General features: G+C 35.8%; 1 non-coding gene across 1 annotated transcript; it reads left to right on the top strand.

Annotated features, from left to right (window-relative positions):
- The first annotated feature begins 3029 nt into the window (after positions 1-3029).
- Positions 3030-3136, top strand: LOC131513242 (U6 spliceosomal RNA). Its single transcript, XR_009262474.1, has one exon. It is a non-coding gene; the product is annotated as a U6 spliceosomal RNA (small nuclear RNA).
- The last annotated feature ends 20605 nt before the right edge of the window (positions 3137-23741 follow it).

Raw genomic sequence — 23741 nt, 5'->3', positions numbered from 1 at the left:
CTGTGAGATCATGACCCAATCTGCAACCAAGAGCTGGACACTTAACCAACTGAGCCACCCAGGTGTCCTCATAGTTTTTTTTAGTAAGTGGCACTGGAAAAACTGGACATCCATATGGAAAAGAATTAAATTAGACCACTAAATTAGACCACTATCTTACACCACACACACACAAAAACCCCTCAAAACAGACTAAAAAGTTGAATGTTAAGACTAGAACCTAAAAAAAAAGTCTAAAACAAACAATAAACAAAACAAAAACATAAGCACTAAGCTCCTGGACATTGTTCTTGGTTATCTATCTATCTATCTATCTATCTATCTATCTATCTATCTATCTATCATCTATCTAACTATCTGACTCTAAAGGCAATGGTAACAAAAGCAAAAATAAATAAGTGGGTCAACATCCAACCAAAAAGCTTCTGCACAGTGAAGGAAACTTCAACAAAGTAAAAAGGCAACCTACTAAATGGGTAAAAATATTTGTAAATAATATATCCTATAAGAGGTTAATATTCAAAATACAGAAAGAACTTCCACAACTCATTAGGAAAAAACAAGAAGTCTGATTAAAAAATGGGCAGAGGATCTAACAGACATTTCCCAAAGAAGACATATAGATGGCCAAAAAGCACATGAAAAGATGCCCAAAATCATTAATCACTAGGAAAATGCAAACCCAAACCACAATAATATATCACTTCATGCCTTTCAGAATGGGTATTATCAAAAGGACAAGAAATTACAAGTGTTGGGTAGGATGTGGAGAAAAGAGTACCCTCATGCAGTGTTGGTGGGAATGTAAATTGGTACAGTCACTGTGGAAAACAGTATGATGTCCTCAAAATAATTAAAATTAGAACTACCATGTGATCCAGCATATCCACCTGCATCTATCTGAAGAAAACAAAAACACTAATTTGAAAACATTTATACCCCTTTATTCATTGTAGCATTATTTATAATATCCAAGATATTGAAACAACCTAAGAGTCTAGTGACAGATGACTGGATAAAGAAGGTATGGTGTATATACACAATGGAATATTAGCCATAAAAAAGAAAGGAATCTTGCCATTTGCAACAACATGGATGAACCTTGAGGGCATTATGCTAAGTAAAATAAGTCAGAGAAAAACAAATATTATATGATTTCATTTACATGTGGAATCTAAAGAACAAAACATATAAACAAACCAGACAAAACTAAACCTAACTCATAGATACAGAGAATATACTGGTATTGCTACAGGGAAATGGGATGGGGTTGGGCAAAGTGGGTAAAGGGGATCAAGAGGTACATGCTTCCAGTATAAAATAAATAAGTGACGGGGATGAAACATACAACATGAAGACTATCTTCCATTATATTGTGTTGCAAATTTTAAAGTCGCTAAGTAAACCTTAAAAAGTTCTCATCACAAGAAAATAATTTTGTAATCTGTATGCTTATGAATGGTAACTAGACTTATTGTGGTGATGCTTTCACAATATATACAATGTATCATGTGGTACACCTAAAAATAATATACTCTATGTCAATTATACTTTGGTAAAAATAAATGTAAAATTCATTAAAAGAAATAATTTTGACCACATAGTTGTGGGTACATTTCTGGGTTTTCTATTTTGTTCCATTTATCAATGTGCCTGTTTTTTTGTGCCAGTACCATACTGTCTTGGTGACTACAGCTTTGTAATATAACCTGAAGTCCAGAATAGTAATGCCTTCAACTTTTTTTTTCCAAGATTTCTTGGCTATTCAGGGTCTTTTGTGTCTCTATACAAATTTTAGCACTGTTTATTCTAGATCTGTGGAGAATGTTGGTGATATTTTGATAGGGATTGCATTAAATGTATAGATTGCTTTGGGTAGTGTAGCCATTTATTTTCTTTAAATGTTTGTTTATTCTGAGAGGGAGAGAGCATGATTGTGGGAGGGGCAGAGAGAGAGAGGAAGAAGGAGAGGGAGAGGGAAGGAAGGAGGGAGGGAGGGAGGGAGGGAGGGAGGGAGGGAGGGAGGGAGGGAGGGAGTGGGAGGGAGAGGAAGAGGAAGAGGGAAAGTATGCCAAGCAGGCTTCGTGCTTTTAGCACAGAGCCTGATGTAGGTCTCAGTCCCATGAACTGTGAGATGATGACTGGAGCTGATCAAGAGTCCATGCTTAACCGACTGAGCCACCCAGGTGCCCCAGGTAGTATAGACATTTTAACAGTATTTGTTCTTCCAATCCATGAGCATGAAATATTTTTCCATTTCTTTGTGTCATCTTCGATTTCTCTCTTAAGTGTTCTGTACTTTTCAGGGTACAGATCTTTTATCTCTTTGGTTAGGTTTATTCCTACGTATCTTATGGTTTTTGGTGCAATAGTGAATAGGATCAATTGCTTTATTTCTCTTTCTGCTGCTTTACTACTTCTGCATAGAAATCCAACAGAAGATATTTGAATATGACATATCTGATTAGAGTTAGTATCCAAAATCTACAAAGAACTTACCAAACTCAACACCCAAAAAATAAATAATACAGGTAATAAATGGGCAGAGACATGCCTGGGTGGCTCAGTCGTTTGAGTGTTCAACTCTTGACTTCTGCTCAGGTGATGATCTCACGGCTCATGAGATAGAGCCCTGCATCAGGGTCTGTGCTGACAGCACAGAGCTTGCTTGAGCTTCTTTATCTCCCTCTATGTCTCTGCCCCTACTCCCCCCTCTCAAAATAATAAACAAACTTTAAAAAAAGAAATGGGCAGAAGACATTAATAGAAATTGTCCAATGAAGACTTATAGATGACAAACAAACACATGAAAAGGTGCCAACATCACTCATTATCAGGGAAATACAAGTCAAAACCACAATAAGATACGACCTCACACCTGTCAGAATGGCTGAAATTAACAACACAGGAGACAACAGATGTTGGCAAGGATGCAGAGAAAGGGGCAACTCTCACACTGTCCATGGGAATGCCAACTGGTGCAGCCACTCTGGAAAAGAGTATGGAAATTCCTTAAAAAGTTAAAAATAGTGCTTTCTTTGGTAGCACATATACTAAAATTGGAATGATATAGAGAAGATTAGCCCGGCCACTGCACAAGGATGACACTCAAATTCATGAAGCATTCTATATGATTAGGAAGATAATAATACCTGGTAATTCCCACACCTGCTCCCCCCCAAAAAACGTTACAAATAGATCTACCCTATGACCCAGCAACTGTACCACTAGGGTATTTACTCAAAAGATACAAAAATACTGATTAGAAAGGGAACATGCACCCAGATATTTATAGCAGCATTATCAACAATAGCCAAACTATGGAAAGAGCCCAAATGTCTATCCGCTGATGAATGAATAAAGAAGACATGGTATATATAAATAATGGAATATTACTCAACCATCAAAAAGAATGAAATCTTGCCATTTGCAACAACATGGATGGAGCTAGAGTATATTATGCTAAGTGAGAAAAGTCAGTCAGAGAAAGACAAATATCATGTGATTTTGCTCATCTGTGAAAGTAAGAAACACAACAGGTGAACATAGGGGAAAGGGCAAAAAAGAGAAGGGGACAAACCATAATACATTTTTAATTATAAAGAACACACTGAAGGTTGCTGGACATGAGGTGAGTGGAGGGATTGGCTGAATGGGTGATAGGTATTAACGGGGGCACTTGTATGGATGATCACTGGGCATTATATGTAAGTGATGAATCACTAAATTCTAATCCTGAAACTAATATTACACTATATGTTAACTAACTAGAATTTAAATAAAACATTTAAAAATAATTTTATATATACCATGTCAAAAAATAGGTTAAGATGTGTTTTAAAACACTCATATTTAGATTTCATGGGTAAAGAACAAGAGAGTAGCTAAATAGAGATCTATGTACAATATCAATCTGCAGATCCTAAGTGTCTTGTTTGGCTTGTAATTATATTCAAGCCTCAGGGGAAGATCAGCTTCTTGCAAGAGTGCAAACAGAATGTTTTTTTCCTAATTACAAGTGTCCCAAAGTCTCATTTCCTGCTCCTTTTCCCCTCATTCCCCCTCTTTATATTCTAGCTTTTAATAAATAGATCCCTTCTACTAAATGCCTTCTCAACATCCCCTTTTCTGTTCCTACATCTGTAGGGCCATTTCCTACCCACCATCTCTCAGGTAACTGCTTTCTCTAAAATAAGATCAAATAAACCTAGTATCCTAAACTGACTCTAATATTAAATGTTCTTACCTTGTGTTCTTCTTTGAGGGGAGAGCTGGAATAAAGGCTTCAGGCACTGCCATTTCTAGGCTAGATTTCTTACTACTCCAAATGCCAGGGGGACAATTACTTATATTTTCAGTGCAGAATTTGATGTATCTAGTCATAAGAAATCTTTACTAAATATGTATGCAGACAATAAATTTTCTGCCCTAATTAAGGTAAAGGATAAAAGTGAGAAGTATTTTTAATCAAGCAATATTATGTATTACATGGATTCCATTTATAGTCTGGTTTTTGTTATTCTACTGGAAAGGAAAACACAATCTATGCATAGTGATGCTTACATGACATTAAATAGTAATTTCTGTCACCAATTACCTTACTGAGTAAAATCCACAAATTATTTTTAAATATCAGGACAAGAGTGTATACATGGTTATATGAATAAGATATACTGTTATTTTAATTTCAAAATTATAATTTATCTTACAACAGACTAAGAAAAATACTGTAAAAAACAATTCCATTTCATCAAATAAGACTTTTAATACACTACTAGAAATGTATGCTTTTATATGTATTTTGTGTGTATATATATATATATACATTATATATATGTATATATATATATATATATTATTTTATGTGTATTTTGCTTCATGAAATTATATTCAATAAATTTCTGCAAGAGTAGGGAGAACAGTGTATTTTTCCTAAAATTAAAAAAAAAAATAAATTGTGAAGAGAGGACACTTCACAAGAGTTATTTCATAACATTATATGCCACCCTGCTGAGGAAGATTCATGTTAAGCCAAATTCATTTTGTCTCCCCATGAATGCATATGGAGCTATTCTTTGAAACATCTAGGGAAACAGAAAAAATTCTACTGACACTGAAGATATAATTTCTAAAAAAAAGGTAGAAAAATACAAAATTCTTAATATTTAACTTGCATTTTTGCAACTGAAATGTATATATTGCAGAGTGTTCATACTTATAGGGTATTGAGTCTGCAGGAATCTACTCAAGTACCTAAGAGTGTAAAAACCATAAAATAAAAAGAACTGATAGACTAGCTAGTTAGTATGACAACAAGGCAATTTTAGATTCCAAAGTGTGTATTTTAAAAATTAAACCCTATACAGTGAAACTGGAGTAGCAATATTATTACATTTCTCGATATGTTGCTTAGTTAAAATGTTCAGCTCATTTATCTTTTATGAATTATTTTATTATTTTTTCAGCACAATTGCCATTATCAAGGCATAGCTGTACAGGCCTGATACCAAAGCAAGTTATAATTTCATCAGCACCCATGGCTAGAAATTAAAATTTGCTAAGAAAAGTCATGCATTAATTTGTCTGATTATAAACAAATGACATAAAAATAGTAACATTATCTATGAGTCTAATTAAAAAGCATTACCAGCCAATCTATTTTTCCTACTGATTGCAAAAATTTCCTAATAAGAAGGAAAGAAAGTTAAAGTTACTGCACAACAGAGTTGTACAAAGGGAATTTCCGACAGCAACCAGAAGTTGCATTCGATTTAGTGTGCTGCAAAATTAGTTCTAGGGTTTTGACATATGATATAAATTTATCTCATACTGAGACTGTGGGGACTCAGTATTGCTTGCTGCATGCTATTCTAAGAGGCTTTGAGTATTATTTTGGTCTCCTGAAATTTGTTCTTACCTTCCCACTGAGTTTGAGAGAAATAGCTGGAGTGATCCTGATTGAAGGCAATGCTCCCCACATTTGCCAGGTTCATGTTGAAGTTTTAAAGTTTTCTGTGATAAAATGAGATGCTTCCTGGTATTTGTCAATTACACTTTGAAAAGCTTTTGGTTCTGACCTGTAGGTTGTAAATTTACTATTGATGGACCAGAAGAGGAATGTTTTAAAACTTGGAGGTGTTTAAAGATTTAGTTGGGGCTGAAAAGAGCCTTAAAGCTCTCACATTGCCAGCAAAAGAGGTCCAAGAAACTCTAACAGCAGGCACATGGCTTGAAAAGAAGATTGTATCCTCAGTAATTACTGAACCCTGTTGCCACCTGTTCATGAAGCATTTCCCAGCTCCCTATGTCAAAATGAATTGCTTCCTCTGCTCTGCTTCAATAGCACTTTGGGCATTCTCAATATCTCTCTTATTTATGTTACACTTAGTTGCATACACTTTTTTTCCCAGCAGATGACAAGTTTCTTGATTGTAGTTAACTTTTTATTCATCTCTGTAAATTTTGCATATAGAATAATTACTGCTACTTAGGAGATATCATTGAAAATCGTCTGAACTAAAATGAATCCCAGAAGGCACTGTGCACAGGGTAAAGAGAATAAAAGAAGAAACTGAAATTAAAAACTAACAAAACGTATAAACCACACACACTCACGTGTACACACACACACACACACACACACACACACACACACACCATGAAAGAGTTAAGTCAAATACGAGAGAATCGGAATTCCCACAAAATAGAGTAATGGAAGAGCTTCCTAAAATTATAAAATATGAATGTTCACAATTTTTAAAAATGATTGGTGAAGTAACAGAAATCACAGAGGAGATACTTCTCCAAAAAGACCGCCCCCTGCTCCCTGCCAAAAAAAAAAAAAAAAAAAAAAAAAATTAGAAATAAGACAGTATAGTTAGGTAAATTAAGTATTAATGGATAGGATAAAGAGCAAATTAAGCACAGTGGAAACAGAAAAATCAGAATCTCATCTTCAGGTAATGATGAAATAGCAAATTTAAATAAAATCTGCTACTGAAATAAATAGGAAAAAAAACTACACGCACACACTCACATGCACACACACGCACGCACACACACATGCACACACACACACACACACCCCACGTATATTTCAATTCTTCTTGCAGGTATTGCTTAGGCAAAGTCAGGGAGACAACCTAATGGAACAGCTTCACCTTGAGTACAGGAGATAATTTTTCCCTTGGGTTATCTCATGACCCCATCTAAGAGTTGCAGAAAATTAGTTGTTTTAACAGCCTTTTCCTTTGGTGGTTTAAAAAATGGAGTTAAGAGTATGCCAACAAGGTGAGAAGGCAGACTGACTCTGGTAGAAACCGTTGGTTTTAAGTTGGTGGTTCAAGATGAGGGAAAATGTGACTTGGAAATACATCCTTGACATTTTGGGAGCTCTAAACTGTCTTTAAGTTATCACAAACACTGGAACTGGATGGAGATGATCCTTTGGAATAATTAATGTTTCTAATCTTGCTCTTGGCCTGAACTAACAGCAAGAGTACATTGTCTCTGGAAAAAGTAGACATAACTTTAGTCATCAATTTATACATAAAAGGATTCATTAAAAAAATCCCTAGAACACCGAAAAAATAATGAAGACTTAAAGTTATAAGAAAGCTATAAACTCCAAATAACCAGTAACTATTATAAATACTGATCATCCAAGTGCATCATTTACAGGAGTAAAGATTATTAGGGTTAAATTTTAGCAATATACAGATTTTAAGAAGAAATATTAAAACACAATAAACTTAAAAGAACAGGGAGAAAAATATTTACTATGCAAACAACTCATCAAGGGAAGCTAGTACAGGTTTATTAACATCAATTAAGGTAAGCCTTGGGGCAAAAAGCATTAAAGGAATAAGAGACAAGATAGTAAAATGTTAAATTTATCAAAAAGATAAAAATTCTTAATTTTTATGCAAGTAATGGTATGGCCTCAAATATAAAGCATAAACTGACAGAAATTAATAAAAAAATAGATATATCTGTAATCACAGGGGAACATTTTAACACACCTGTCTTAAAATCTAATAGAAAGCAAACAAATTATTAATAAGAATATTGAAGGTATTAAACAAGGTGATTAAAAATATCGGCATAATTGATGTTATATGTCCAAATTCCAAAATACACATTCATGTCAACACCACACTTAATGTTTAAAAAATTAAGTTCATCAGGGTATAAATCAAGATGTGACAAATGACAGGAGACTGAATTTATATAGACATGCTGTAATCAATGGAAAATAAGCTAGAAACTGTAACAATAAGATAACTGGAAAATACCCATATGTTTGGAAATAAATTTATAAACCAAAGGTCAAAGAAAAATATCAGAGGAAATTAGAAAATATTTGAACCGAATGACATTGGAAATGCTAAATATCAATAATAATTATCGAGATAGCTGTATTAAATATAGAGAGGTAATATTATAAGATGAAATAGATAATCCAAAATAGAGACCAGGTATATACTGGCATTTGGATTACAACAAAAATGCCACTGTAAAGTGGTGGGGAAAGAGTCATCTTTTCAATAACCAGTACTAGATAAATTGGACATCCACATGGAACTAATGAAACTTTCACACTCCTGCCTCTTGTCTACACACAATGGATAGTTCAAAGTAGAATTAAGAATGAAATATCAAGGAAAAAACAAAAATGTCTTAAACATGATATAGGATAATATTTTTAAAAACTTGCTATAGAGAAAAATCTTGTAAAACATAGAAATCATTAAACCTAAATAAAAATTTAGAATGTGTTAAATATCTCTATTTGTTAATAATACTCAGTATGTGAATTTGAAAGAGAAGCCACAGACTGAAATTACTTACAATATATAACAAAGCAGTCCTTTGTTATATATTGTAAATAAATATAAAATTCCTACAAATCAATAGAAGTAAGGCATTTAGCTCATTAAAAAATGGGTAAAAAAAATGAATTGGTACTTCAATGCTTGAAATTAGCTACTAAAGAGAATGTGTATACTAACCCTAGAAGTACATCTGAATCATTCTGGGTTTGAGCAGACTCCATATGAGTAATATGGACTAAGGATTTATTATTGGAAGCAAACCTTCCTCAAGTGTGGGAGCTGGGGGTCAACAGTCTAGGTAAGGCTTTTGGTTTCAGGGTGGGCTCCTGATGTCAGAGGGCTGGTAGTGAAGAAGGAAAGATGGGGGTGAACTGAGAAGAACAAAGAAAAAATAGAAATTCCAAAGAAGTTATGAGGACAAACTGAAGCACAGAATGGCAAGCTGGAACTCTATCCTGCCGCTAACCAACCCGTCTCAATGACAGGCAGGACATCCAGCATGTGCTGGTGCCCTTTACCTCAGAGCTGCATGTGTACCTGGCTTAGAATTCAGAGACCCTGAAGCTGGCGACCTTCGGCAGCAGCGCCTGGCATGGCACTGAAATAGTTACTGCTTATGTTTTTCCTTTTAATTTCACACGTATTTAATTGCCTTCTATTCATTCCACAGGGATGGGAGATGGCTAAAACTGACACTCAACACTGGACAGCGGAGGTTGACAGGAGTTTTATCAGACCCATATACCTGTAGTCTGGGGAAGGAGGACACTGTGGCAGGCAGGTTGACACAAGGTTGCATTTGGAAACAGTACAACCAGGGACTGTGGAGGCAGCTTTTGGAGTGTCAAAGTGGTGAGGTGCCCCCTAGTTCCCACGGGAGGCCTTGATCTTCTTGTATGAATAACACACATGCTAGCAGGGAACTGAAACCCACCATTCAGGGAGAAGACCTGTTTCCTGTCTCCTTGGAAAGGAAGGAAGTATGGCTAGGAGACCTTATCTGAGTAAACAGAATAGGAAGGGGAACCTGCACTCAAGCCATGGTATGCTTCACCCAGTTGAAATATCTAATGTGATCCCAGTGAAAATCCAAACAGGAACTTCAAAGATTTAAATTTATTGTATGACTTGTTTTTTTTTTTTTTTTGAGAACGCCTCTTTTTTAAAAAAAATTTATTTAAATCCAAGTTGGTCAACATGCAGTGTAGTACTGGTTTCAGGAGTAGAACTCAGTGATTCCTCACTTGCATCCAATACCCTGGTGCTCATCCCAACAAGTGCCCTCCTTAATGCCTATTTAGCCCATCTCCCCACCCACTTCCCCTCCAGCAACCCTCAGTTTCCTCTCTGTTAAGAGTCTGTTTTGATTTGCCTCCCTCTCTGCTTTTATCTTATTTTTTCCTTCCCCTCCCCCATGATTATCTGTTGTGTTTCTTAAATCCCACACATGAGTGAAATCATCTGATATTTGTCCTTCTCTAAAGTATTTTGCTTAGAATGTTATATAAGACTTAACGAGTGAAAGGGGGACTTTGCCGCTGCTTCTCCATTTAACAGCTCAATCCGGCCTATTCTTTAACATGAGAAGACTGAATTGCATTTCATGGCAGATCACTACAACCTTTATGTGTGAGCTCATCCAGTAAGTCCCCTATTATCTAAGAGCCAGAATTATTCAAATTGCTGATTCTATTCAATCACCAAATATTTTGCTATCTATGGATTTGGTCAATATGTTTTATTCAGTGCCTATTTCAAAAGTCTCTCAGCTTTAACTTGCCTTCTCTTCTGAAGAGACACAACATGCCTTTACCAGGCTACCTCAGCAGCCTTTCCACTGAGCACAATCTTTGCAGTCACAATAGTAAGTGCATCCACCTACCTCCAGCATCATGTGAATGACATTACACATATGAAAGCCCCAATGCAAGACCTCGTCGGGACACTCCTTATTCTTGCTGGAGCTCCTGACAGTGAGCAAAACACACATTTAACTTCTTAGAATGTACAATGCTGGGCCCTTGAATAAGGCATTTAATGAAAATTCCATCTTCCCCATAGGCTTGGTCAGATGGTTTATTTCACAGTCATAATGGCTTTGTTACAAAGCGGGAAATGAGCAACCTGCTGGGTGTCACTATCACCACAGGCATTAGGGTAAATTAATGCCCCTTGGGTACACACACTACCCACACCAATAGCTCACAGATCCCTCAATTGTCTGTAATGGCCATAAAGGCCCTCTAAAATTCATTTGGATGACAACATCAACCGTGTGCACTCACTCTTCTGGTCTAGTACCTAGTTTGCTCTCTAAGGAGGAACCTCTCCAACTCCCTAAAGTCTGAGTTATCCCCAAGATTTAAATTGATGGCAAGACATCCATTACGGAAACTGGTCTGGATCACCCATCAGCAGAACCAAGCGGCACTCAGAGATCTTGGAACGCAGGAGGTTTATTTTACACCAGTGGGTTCAGAGAAGATCATTCTCCAGAGATCTGAGCCCACAGCATCAACAGAGGGGACAATTTATAGTCTATTACTTCCGCAATGCTCATTAGTAGTAATTTAGCGCCTGAGGCAAGCAGGGTGGGAAGAAGGACCCAGAAGGGAAGTCTTCAGGCAGGTACTGAAATTTCCTTATCAGTCCTGTCGGCCATCATATAACACATTGTTCCCTATCATCCCCTGCTTTGATGTCCCTTTAAACAGACCTAGGCTGTATTCGAGGGGATCATCTTCATTTATTACAGGCTGGTTCTTTTTCTGAGTTCCCTGACTTTGCTTGTGACTATTCCTGACTGGTTTACAAAGTACCAGCATTATTTTCCAAGGAAGAGGAAGATGCCCCCTTTCTCAGCAGTGAGGAGGGTCAAGAGCCCATCTGTTCTAGAGGGCAACTGCTGCCAGGGAACTTATTTGGCTCTGTAAGGACACTAGGGAGTCAGCCACTCGTTAGTCCCACAGAAGAGCCTATGTCTCCCATGCCAGTCCCTATCCCCATGGCTATTCCTGCCCCAGGCGGACTGGTAGTAACACCGCTCATTTAGCCTAAGGCTAAAGGTTATTCTAAGCACCGACTTGTATCCTGAAAATTATTTAATTTCTTTTTCCTGAACCTAGAGGCATATACATCATTGTAAACACTTTCCCAAAATGGCATTGGCAACCTCCTTACTGGCAGGCAAACCAGCAGACCGAAAGAGGTTACAACACATTTACGCTTTTACACCCCCCAAATTCTTCCATTGAAAGTGCCCTGCTCTTACAAATGGGGCCCAGATTAGAGGCAACCAATACCAACAAAACATTCTATCTATAAACTCAGTCTATTTATTTTATCAGACTGGCGATTCCTCAAGCATAGGAATGGCTTGTAGACCAGCCAGCTTGTGGGGTGTGGCTGGAGCAGGGCTGAAGATCCTAAGAATGTAGGATTCTCAAATCCCTTAGTTGACCACTTTACTCATTTTCAAGATATATTATTGTATCATTTCTATGATATGCCTCCATTCTTTTGGTGAGGTAGAAGAAGCAACCGTGCAATGTTTTTTGTTTGTTTTTGACCATACTATATACATTTCAAGAAGAAAATTTACTCATTACCACTAGCAGTAAAATAAAAGCCAAAGTTCTTTCATAAACCTTAGTACCATCGTATGTGTCTGTCACGAACATTTTACCAGGGATATCAACAAGTCCTATTATTAAGAGAAATCTTGTTTAGAAAACTCTAGTTCCATTATGGAACACTTAAAATTCTTAGATATTAAAATTCTACTCTCTAAGCTAAGAAATTGTATTTAGAACTTATATATAAATGTATCAGTTTACGTTTGTATGTATGTAATGAATTTCTACAGGAAGACAGGAAAGAAATACAATGGAAAATATTGTTCCTTTTTTTTTCATGCTCACTTTTGTTTGTGATTTTACTTACAAGGAAGGGAAGAGACTTATAGTCCCCAGATAAATCTTTTCTAAAGGAAAATAGAAGTAGATATGTTATAATGGAGGCAAAACGTTAGTCACAGGGGTTCTTTAATATATTGTCCCCAGCCTTGTCAAAAAGTATAAACAGGAACAGAGAGCACATTTCCTTTGGCTCTTCTAAGCATTCTGAAGTTCTTCAAGTCAACTACCTTCTGAAGTAAAAAGGTAGTGATAATGCTCTTTATTTCTATAGTTGGTAAAGATAATAAATAAATGCACAAACTAATGAACACACTGCTGAAAACAGAAAATAACATTTTACTTGCTCGTTTGCTTTTAACTCTTTAAAAAAAATTATTACAACCTCTGAACTTGTAAAGCCTAGGGATTAGGTTTTAATAAGGACCGTAATGAGGCATATATCCCTCTTTACTTTTGTTCTCTTAAATGTTGTCTTTGAGGTTTGAGTGGAGATCTTATAACATGATAATAATTAAAACTTCAAAAGCATCAAATGGTAACAATGTTTCAGTAAAACTTCAGAAGCCTTGAGCACTTAATGATAAATTCTAAATGACATGACAAATCCTTCAAACAGGCCATGTCTTTAAAATATATTATCATTCTTGATCAGTAAAAATAAACAATTTTCAGGGGGAAATTGATCAAATTAATGCCATATTATTGTATAGTATGTGAAATCTAATATATTATAAAACAATTGTTTTACTGCACATGAGGAAAGAGTAATGATTGGGCCAATGAACAGATCTAAAACTAATTAGGTACATTTATCACTTTAATTTTAGGCAAAACATTCATATTTGATGTTATCCACCTAAACGAGGAGTGGGCCAATCAGGCCCACCTTTTTATAACTAAGGCTATATTGAAACACAGCCAAGTCCATTCATTGGCATATTGTCCATGGCTGCCTTTGCATTATAAAGCAGAGTTCTGTAGTCATGATGATACCAGATGGCTTGCAAAGCCAAATATTTTACTCTCTTGACCTATACAGAGCAAGTTTGCTGACACCTAATCTAGAACATTAAGTCAAATCACACATATTTGGTAAGCATTATTTAAATATCTTCTATACTTTCATTTATATAGTTTGATATAACATTAGTGAATCACCATCCCTATTCTTAATATCCTATTGACGTTATAGTCAAGGAATACTAGAGGGATTTTGGACTGGAATCAAGACATGTTTCATTTTATTAAACCATAATATAAATTATGGTATTCCAAAAATATATTGGTTAATAATCTTAGATAAATTTTAATCGGGTGTTCTCAAAAGGGAAAATAGGGATTAACTGATTGATCTCACACGGTATGGAACAGCATCTCTTTCCTTCATATTTCCAGATTGATTCAGTATCCTATGTATGTATAAATTTAAAAAAAATTTAATTTAAAAATTGATATTGATGAAAAAGAGAAGTATATTAAAACAAGTTCGGAATGGGAATTGCAAAAACACCAGGACCTTGAACTTGTATTACTGCAGTGTAGATAAAGAGACAGAGGAGGGAAAGTCAGAGGATCTTACATTCTGTAGTGTTTTCTTGGGCAACGCCAATTTTGAAGCAATTGTATCTTGAGAAGATGTTGGAGGAACTTGTTGGCGTATGTCTGACATATGTTATAAGTGTAGACCTCCGTTAAGCCAAGTTACACATGGTATTAAAGTACCATTATGATTTATATCTTTTGTTTATTTGTTCAAACTCTGGTAATAAGGGAAGAAAACATTTTCAGTTGTCAAATTGTATGCGACCAATTGCACGCTGTCATTCACTTTAATTCCTGAGGTATGATAGGTACTAAATCTACATCAATTCCTATGATTTTATTATAATAATTAAAATTACAGCCAGTAAGATAATGGGATCATTATTCCAGGAAGAGAATATATTGTAACAGAGTCAGAGTAATTAACTAATAAATATTTAAAGTGCATTTTAAAGAGAATTTTTTTAATTGTGTGGTTATATAAATTTCAGAATTTGTGTGAAAAGAATTTAAAACTCATTTAATTGGGGCGCCTGGGTGGCGCAGTCGGTTAAGCGTCCGACTTCAGCCAGGTCACGATCTCGCGGTCCGTGAGTTCGAGCCCCGCGTCAGGCTCTGGGCTGATGGCTCGGAGCCTGGAGCCTGTTTCCGATTCTGTGTCTCCCTCTCTCTCTGCCCCTCCCCCGTTCATGCTCTGTCTCTCTCTGTCCCAAAAATATATATAAAAAAAAAAAAATGTTGAAAAAAAAAAAAAAATTAAAACTCATTTAATTAATCGGCCAAAATTCAGATAGTCTAAATAATGTTTTGTTCAAGAAAACACACAAATTCAGGCATGAAAATAGGAAGGCACAGTTTTGACATACTATCAAACACAAGAAAGTAGGAGGAAACCAAGTGGAGCTTAGTAGCATTGTGCAGAGGATTAAAAATGCCTGACAACACATAAGGATGTTTTAGAACTATAAATAAAATGTGTAGATAAGTAAGAGAGCCCAAGACCCTCTTAAGCACTGCATCTGTTATTTTTCTCATGCTAACATAGCTGGTGAAAACCAGTAGTAAATGACATCTCTCCTTTCTGTAAAAATCACTCCATGGAATGAAACAAAGGAACACAACCATGGAAGCTGGTGAATTTCTTTTTCTGGGTACCCCTAGTGTCCACGTGAGTCGAGGTAGCTCCTCCCACCCTCCCACTCTTGTGCTAACAAAGAGGATTTCATAACCAGTGACTGCAGGACAGTAATACCCAAATGTTTACATACACTATTGATTAGTTCCCACTTTGAAAGCTAAGATAAGCCTACCTTAAATTTTTAAAAACATGCTATACACAGATATTTTAAAGCACATTCACAACAACTTCCAAAGCCATTTCCAAAGAAGGCTCCAAAAAGATAATTCAAGCAGGAACGATAGAATGGGCAAACATTGCATATCTCATCCAAAGTGACTCTTCTGTAGATAAACACATACTGAGATGGATAGGCCTGCTGTGTTTGTTACAAAATCAGTCTCATTAGCCGATATATATGAATATATTTTCACACCTCATATACTTCTGAATCCAAATCATAAGACTATCTGCTTCAATTAATGAAAGGCAGCTTACAAAGGGAAAGAGGAGCACCTAGAGAATTATACTAGAACAACAAAGCTATTAGTAACACTCAGCACAGAAGCACTGGAGTGTTTTAAGTAAAAAGCACTGTTTACTTTTCTAGTCCATGTTCTAAAGGCAAAATGAAACCTTTAGGTACATTTGCATACACTAATACCAGAAGGAGTGTTAGGAAATATTAAAACCAGTATCTAATCATCATCTGTTTTGATTGTCTCACCGATGATTCCAAAAAGCATGTGTTAAGTGTACTAGGAAAACTATTTGTAAAGAAAATAAATAGACTTCGGCCAATGAGATATTCTCTGAAATGAGATCATCTGACCCTATCTCAGTTAATCATATTGCTTGACATGCCAACTAATAAGAGTCCTCCCATCTTTTTAAAGTATATCTTGAGTATGTTTCCATCTGCTAAAGCTTCTATCTGGTTCACTTCTTCTTTCTAGACTAGATATTAAGACTACCAACACTTTATTTTTCCCTAGTCTCCTATTCACTGATATGCACAGTGCTCCAAAAAACATGCTTCATTTACCAGGAGAAAGAACCCTGCAGTGTATCTCAAGCCTGAAGGAATTGATATACAGCACTTCATTTGGAGGCCCAGTTAATGGAAATGATTCTGGGGCACACTGGTTTCTTATAGGTATTTCATTGCTGAAAAAAGGAGTTTAAGTCTCAATAGTACATCTAAAAGAAAACCAAAGCCATTTCAAGTGGTAAAATAAGAACTAAAAGAGTGATCAAAAACACTTAAGGTATGTATATATATATATATATATATATATATATATATATATATATATATATATGTGTGTGTGTGTGTGTGTGTGTGTATACACACACACGTATGTGTATGTTTGTGTGTAGTTGAAAAAACTAAATTAGCAAAGGCTAACTGATTTCTCTATTTTCTAAAATTATGTAGACATCTAGTCATTCATTAGTGACCAGTTATCTACCCTATCAGAGGTCAAATTTAAAACTGGAGAAACTAAGTCATAAAAGGATTTAATTTTCATTCCAATAACTTTTCAAAAGTAAATATTGTTCAGATTGGAGTCCACAGGGGACTCTGGGCATTTAAGGTGTTACATTGTTAGATAAATGACACAAATTACAGAAAGTAATTACTGCAACTTTTACTGAAGAAATATTTCCTTAATTGGAAGTGACTTTCCTGAGCAAAATTTTTAAAAACATATGCATGATATTGTTATAATTTTACTGTAGAATCTTTCACCTAGCATCTGATATATTATGTCCGCCCATGTCTTCAACTGATCCTGCAGCTGTGCATTCAGACAAAGGGTGATGAGGAAATTGGAGAAAGAGAGCTAACAAAACTACCCTTTTAAATCCATTTTCTCTTCTGACTGTGGCTAACCAGGAATACTTTCTATGGCAAATGAGCAGCTTTTGGAAAACTGGAACCACATACCCTAGGGGACCACTGCAGTATGATACCAATGATCAATGATTACATTCCTGACCCTTAAAGGTGCCGAAAAACAGGTTTTCAGCTCCATGCTGATTTTCCAGTAATAATTGAGTAATACCTTATCCACCTCCTAAATAACTGAATTAGCCTAGCTATCAAGAAAATTTACTTAACCACATTCCAAAAATAAAACGATCTCAAATATTGAAACTAAAAATGTTTAAAATATAACTTATAATCCATTACCTCACCTGCCAGCTCTTTTTCCAGTGCCTGCTATTTCTTAATTTTTTAAGGGCACAATATTGTCAACTATAGGCACAATGTTGTACAGATCTCTAGAACTTACTCATCTTGTGTAACTGAAACTTTATACCCAGTGAACAGCAACTCCCTGTTTCCCTCTCCCCACCCAGTCCTTGGCAGCTACCATCTATTTTCTGTGTGTATGAGTTTGACAATTTTAGTACCTCATGTTAGTGGAATCACACAGTATGGCTTCTAGATCTTGGCCATTGTGAACAACACCACAATGAACACAGGGCAAAAGACTTGAATAGACATTTCAAAGACAACATGAATATAAAATGGCCAACAAGTACCTAAAAAAGATGTTCAACATCACTAACCATTAGAGAATTTTTAATCAAAACCACAATAAGATATCACCTCATACCTGTTTGGCGATTAGAAAAAAAAAAAAAGGATAGGTGAGAATATGAAGAAGTTTAAACCCTTGTGTACTGTTGATGGTGATGTACAACAGTGCAGCCACTATGGGAAATAGTATGGTTGTTCCTCAAAAAAAATTACCATGTGATCCAGTAATCCCTCTGTGGTATATATCTATACTAATTCTGCAAGAAAACAGAGGGCATAAAAGCAATCCTTATTTTATGAGTTCAGCATTACCTCAATATAAAAATCATATATTGACATTGCAAAAGGAGATTCACATGAACATAGACACAAACATCCTCAATTAAATAGTAGGGGAAAACAGCAACTTAGAGAAAACATAGTGTATTTTAGCCATTTTGGATTTGTACAAGGAATACAAAAGTTAATTTAGCATTCAAATACCAAGGAATGCATTTTACCATATTACAGAATAAAAAAAAAAAAGCTTATGATAATTTCTAACACAGAGCAACCATTTGAAGAAAGTGAGCAACAATTCATGTAAATATGTAAATATATTTGCAGCAACCTAGAAATAGGTGAGAACTTTAATCTGATAAAAGATATAAACTAAAATTCTACAGCTAACATTATATAGGAAAACCTTCGTTTGTGAGCATAACTCATTCTGGAAGCATGCTTATAATACAAAGCACTTGTATATCAAAGCAAATTTCCCCATAAGAAATAATGGAAACTCAGATGATTCATTCCACAACTCAAAAATATTCATATAAAAATGATTACAATACTGTAATATAATACAAAATAATAAACAAAATAAAAAATATAAAGAGAAATAGACAAATTAACTTGTATTTACCTTGAAGAGCTTTATGGCTGGTGTGAGGGAGACAAGAGAAAGGAGGGTTATTGTGTGGGACAACTTTCACTATCCATAACAGATATTGACTACAGTACAGAATTAATGAACTCTTCTCATATACTGTATTTAATGTAATTTGCAGTAGAGCAGCAGAGGGAAGGTCTATATCTGCAGGCAGCCTGACCTAAAATAAAGCAAAGCTTCCTAAGCTTACTCTTGTATGGAAAAGCAAAGGACTGTCAATAGGTGCTTTGAAGTGACAAAAAAATACATGAGTGCCAGTTGTGGTCACCTTCCAATGTTCTGAAAAATCACTGCTTTCTGCTAAACACCACGGCCTGAGATGGAACATCCAAACATGGAAGATGATCACCCACAATCCCAGGGAGAGAGGGAGAGAGGGAGAGAGGGAGAGAGGGAGAAGAACCATTGGCTCAGTTGTGATCATATGACATTTGACATTGCATATTATTCATATTGCAAGACATTGCTCATTTATGAAGTTAAAATTTATTAGAAATATTTGCTTGTCTTTCAGAACATTTGCAGAATATGTTGCTTGCAATCCAAGGTTTTACTGCACTTAAGGGTTAAATACCATTAATTTTCCCCAATGTTAAAATAAAAAGATAAATATATACACTCTGAATATTTCATTCAATGTTATATCAGAAGTTCTAGATGTTGCAATAAAGGGGAAGAAAGTCCTAGAAATTAAAGAGTACAATACTTTCTATTTGCAGACTACATAATTGTTTACATAGAAAATCCTTAGGGATTAAAAAAATACTTAGACTAATAAGAACTTAGTTTTTTAGAAAGAAGGTTAATAAGTAAAAACCAGTATTTCTATATAAACAATTAGAAAGTTATTTTAGAAAAATAATTATACTTATGATAGCATCAGAAAGCATTGAGTTCTTAGAAATAAAACTACCAAGAGATAAGCAATATCTCTGTGCTGAAAATTATAGAACATAGATAAAAGAAATTGAGAGATCTAAATAAATCAATTGATTAGATAGAATAGCAAGTCTTCTGACATTCATGGTATGTAATGGAGTTGTCACACTACAGTCCATGGGCTGAGTCTGGCCTGAAGCTAGTGTTTGTAAGTTTCATAGAGTGCACCCGCTGTCATGCATGTTGTCTATGGCACTTTCATGCTAGTACAATAGAACTGAGTATGTGGCAGAGACACGTGGCTTACTAAACCTGAAGCGTGACACTCTAGTCCTCTGTATAAAAAGTTGACTCTGTGGAACAGATTAGAATTGGTTTACGCATACTAACCTTGTATCCTTGCTAAATTCACTTATTAATTCTAGCAGTTGTTTTGCAGACACCCCTGGGGAAGTGCTGGCTGAAGGAAGAAAGGTCTCAGACCACAAAGTAGTTGCTATACCTGGTGGACATATTTCAAGGAATTGCCAAGAGAATAAAGATGGGACTAGATTCCAGGTGTGTTCAACAAAGGGGAGTAGAACATCAAGTTTCAGAGTGGAAAACGCATCACTATGGGGACACTCGCCAATGGCAGGTAGTTAAGTCCATGATAAAAAAGCCTGAGGACTGGGTGGCTTGGTTGGTTAAGTGTCTGACTCTTGATCTCGGCTCAGGTCATGATCTCACGTTTTGTGAGATGGAGACCCATGCTGGGTTCTGTGCTGACAGTGCAGAGCCTGCTTGGGATTTTCACTCTCCTCCCTCTCTCTGTCCCTCCCACACTCTATCTCAAAATAAATAAATAAACGTTAAAAAAAAGAGCCTGAGAAATGGTAGTTGGGTGCTGCTGGGCAAGTTATTATGTTCTTTGTATCAGTACGGGCTTTAGTTCCCTCTGCCAACAAGTCCCACTGTGTGATGATACCAACAGGTCCAGAAGGATGCTGCACTTGCACTGCAGCTGTGGGATATGAAGTTTGGGGAACATGCTGTTGTATAGCAAATGATAAGCAAACCTGCTCTTTGTCCCAGAGGGAAAATTATCTCTTCCCTCGAGTTTGCTTGCTACAAACATAACACTGACAAAGATCCACAGTAGCATGGTCAGAGCCTTGTATAGTTGTCAAGGACATGTAGAGGGACTCAAAGACATAAGAAAATACCATAGACTGAGTGCCTTAAACACGGAAATTAATCTCAGAATTCTGGAGGCTCAAAGTCTGAGATCAGGGTGTAAGCATGGTTGGGTTTCATGAGGGCTCTCTTCCTGAATTACAGACAGCTGCCTTTTTATCATGTTTTCATATGGCAGGCGGGTGGGGATAGAATTGGGGAAAGGGAGAGGAACAGTGCAAGAGAGGGAGAGAGGAAAAGAGACAAAGAGAATAAGCCCTCTAGTGTCTCTTCTTATAAAAGACACTAATGCTATTTTGTGGACCCCATTTCTCAGGATCTCTTCCCACCCACAAGTCCCATCTCTGAATACCATCGCATTGGGGATTAGGTCTAAAACATATACATTTTGAGAGGACACAATTCAGTCCATACCAAGGCCTATGACAGATTGCCTCTCCCAATGTTGAGAGACTAAACTTAATACTTGAAAAATATTCCTTGGATTTAATGACTATGAGATTGGTAGTAACCTTGGAGTTGAGGTTTCAGTGGTGTGTTATGGGCAGGAATTAGATTAGAAGGGAGTGAGGTGTGAATAGGAAGTTGAGGAAGCAAAGCCAGAATATAAGCTTAGACAGTAAGTCCGATGAGCTCATGGTGTTAATGTGTTCATGGGGTGAACTGCAATTAATTTCAAAGTTAGAGTGAATCTGACTTTGAGTTGTTGTCATAATTCTACAGGCTTTGATGTGGATGTTATTTATATAAAGTGAAGTATTCCACATATTGCAGCACAATTCATGATTTGAAAAAAAAAAATCTTTTGCCCTTTATTGTTGCTTTTGTTTGCTGTTTGATAAACATGTAATCCTTTTCTAATGACTCCTTGCTACTTAAGCTCACTTAAGCAAGAAAAACTACCACTTATTTAATGTTTCCTATATGCTATGCCCAACATTTTTACCTCTTTTAATCCTCATAGTAATAATGTGACGTGGATTTTTTAAATTACCATTCTATACCCCATTAAAATATGGCAGTGTCTGACTTTAAAGCCCATCCTCCCAATTCCTAGCTTAATGTTCTTCCCCTATAACACCAATTTTGAAGGAATAGGCCATGGCTTAGTTTATACACTGAACATTAAGAAAACCGACTAATTAAGGACTCAAGGAAGAAAGAGGTGGAGGAAAAGGGAGATCAGAGATCAACAGAATGCCATTTTCAAATGCTTGTCTCTGTGATCAGTGAGAAGAGGAACATTTGTATGTTTTTATTTTTCATAAAAAATCAAAATGCATAACTTTAGAATTAGTAAGAAACTTTCTAGAACTACAGTTGTGACTCCAGGCCAAATGTGTCATAAATACACCTTAATAATGAAACTGTTAACTGATGAGCATACAAATATTATATATGTGGCACTTATTAATCATTATGGAAAGGTCTGAATTTTAAATACCTGGCCCTCAATTTTAATTAATCTCTTCTAGAGCTTTGAAGGGAATCATCAGCAAAGTTGATTAATAAATCCATTGACAGAAAAAAATTTTCCCCGTAAGATATGGGAAACATCATAGCTTGTAACAATATTGAAGCTTCTAACAGCAACATTTAAAAAGGGAACTGTTTAATAATTCTGTCACTATCATTTCCAGGGTGCTATCAGGAAACATACTTGATTTCTTCATCTATGGAGTGTGTACAGTAAACCCAAACATATGTATTAGGATAATGAAATTATTATCATTGGTATGTTGTAAGTGCAATAAATGACCTCTATTTTTTAATCATTATTAGGAGTGAATCAAGTATTTTCTCACATTATAAATCAAAAGCATAGAGACTCATTTGGAATCACTCTTGAGACCATCCTGCATGGTCATAGATTGAAAAAACAAACTCCCCAAAATAAAATATTAAATATGAGACAGCAAGACAGGTCAATAGGAGACACTGTCACCTTTCAACTTCTTTGTTAACATGGCAAGAAGAAGGAATCAGGATGTGCTTGAGAGAAAAACAATTCTTTTAGAAGCATCTATGTTAAGAAAGACAGGTCAGCATAAATGAATTTTTTATGACTTGAATGATTTTTCTTACACTTTTGCTCTGAGTGGTGTCTGAAGGAAATTAGGACTACATCTCGTCTTCTTGTTGCTAAATTAGGCATATGAAGAAAACAAAATGTGGGATTCTTTTAGAATATAATTTTCTTTTTCTTTCTCTAAATCTCTTTTTACCTAGAATGCATGATAATGAAAAATGTTTTATAATTGAATACAATTTTTAAAACATCTCACATATCTATACAAATAGGCCAGCATTTGTGAAATAGTCTCTCTCCTGAACTATTCCCAGATTGGGTAGGTCATTCTGCCTTAATATAAAGCTCCTTACATTTGTGAGTCCATTTCAATAGAGGACGGCTATACAGCTATATGTGTCACTAGTAAAATCCTGTAGGCAGCTAATGTATGAAAAAGAACTCACTACTGGATACATTCCGAATTTGGTGGTTTAGTTAGCGTCCTTTATCCCTCTTACGTTGTATTAACTTACTAAATAAGTCATACTTTGCCCTTGTATCTTTTTCTCCCTTAGGCAACCTTGAAGGACCGAAATCTAACCAATCAACAAACAAGCCCTGGGTTTCCAAGTCAAACTGCAGACAGAACACGTGGATTGGTCTCTTCTACCCTGTAAAGATCCATAAAGAGAAGGAGGACAAAGAAAACCAGCAGGAAGAATAGCAGAAAAGTAAACAGAAAAATAGGATGGTGAGTTTCCAGTAAAAACAACAAAAAGAAGC

This window comes from Neofelis nebulosa, chromosome 5 (assembly GCF_028018385.1).
Source record: "Neofelis nebulosa isolate mNeoNeb1 chromosome 5, mNeoNeb1.pri, whole genome shotgun sequence".
In the NCBI taxonomy this organism is placed as follows: Eukaryota; Metazoa; Chordata; class Mammalia; order Carnivora; family Felidae; genus Neofelis; species Neofelis nebulosa.
Note: the sequence above shows the minus strand (reverse complement) of the source record. Positions and strands in the feature narration are given on the sequence as shown.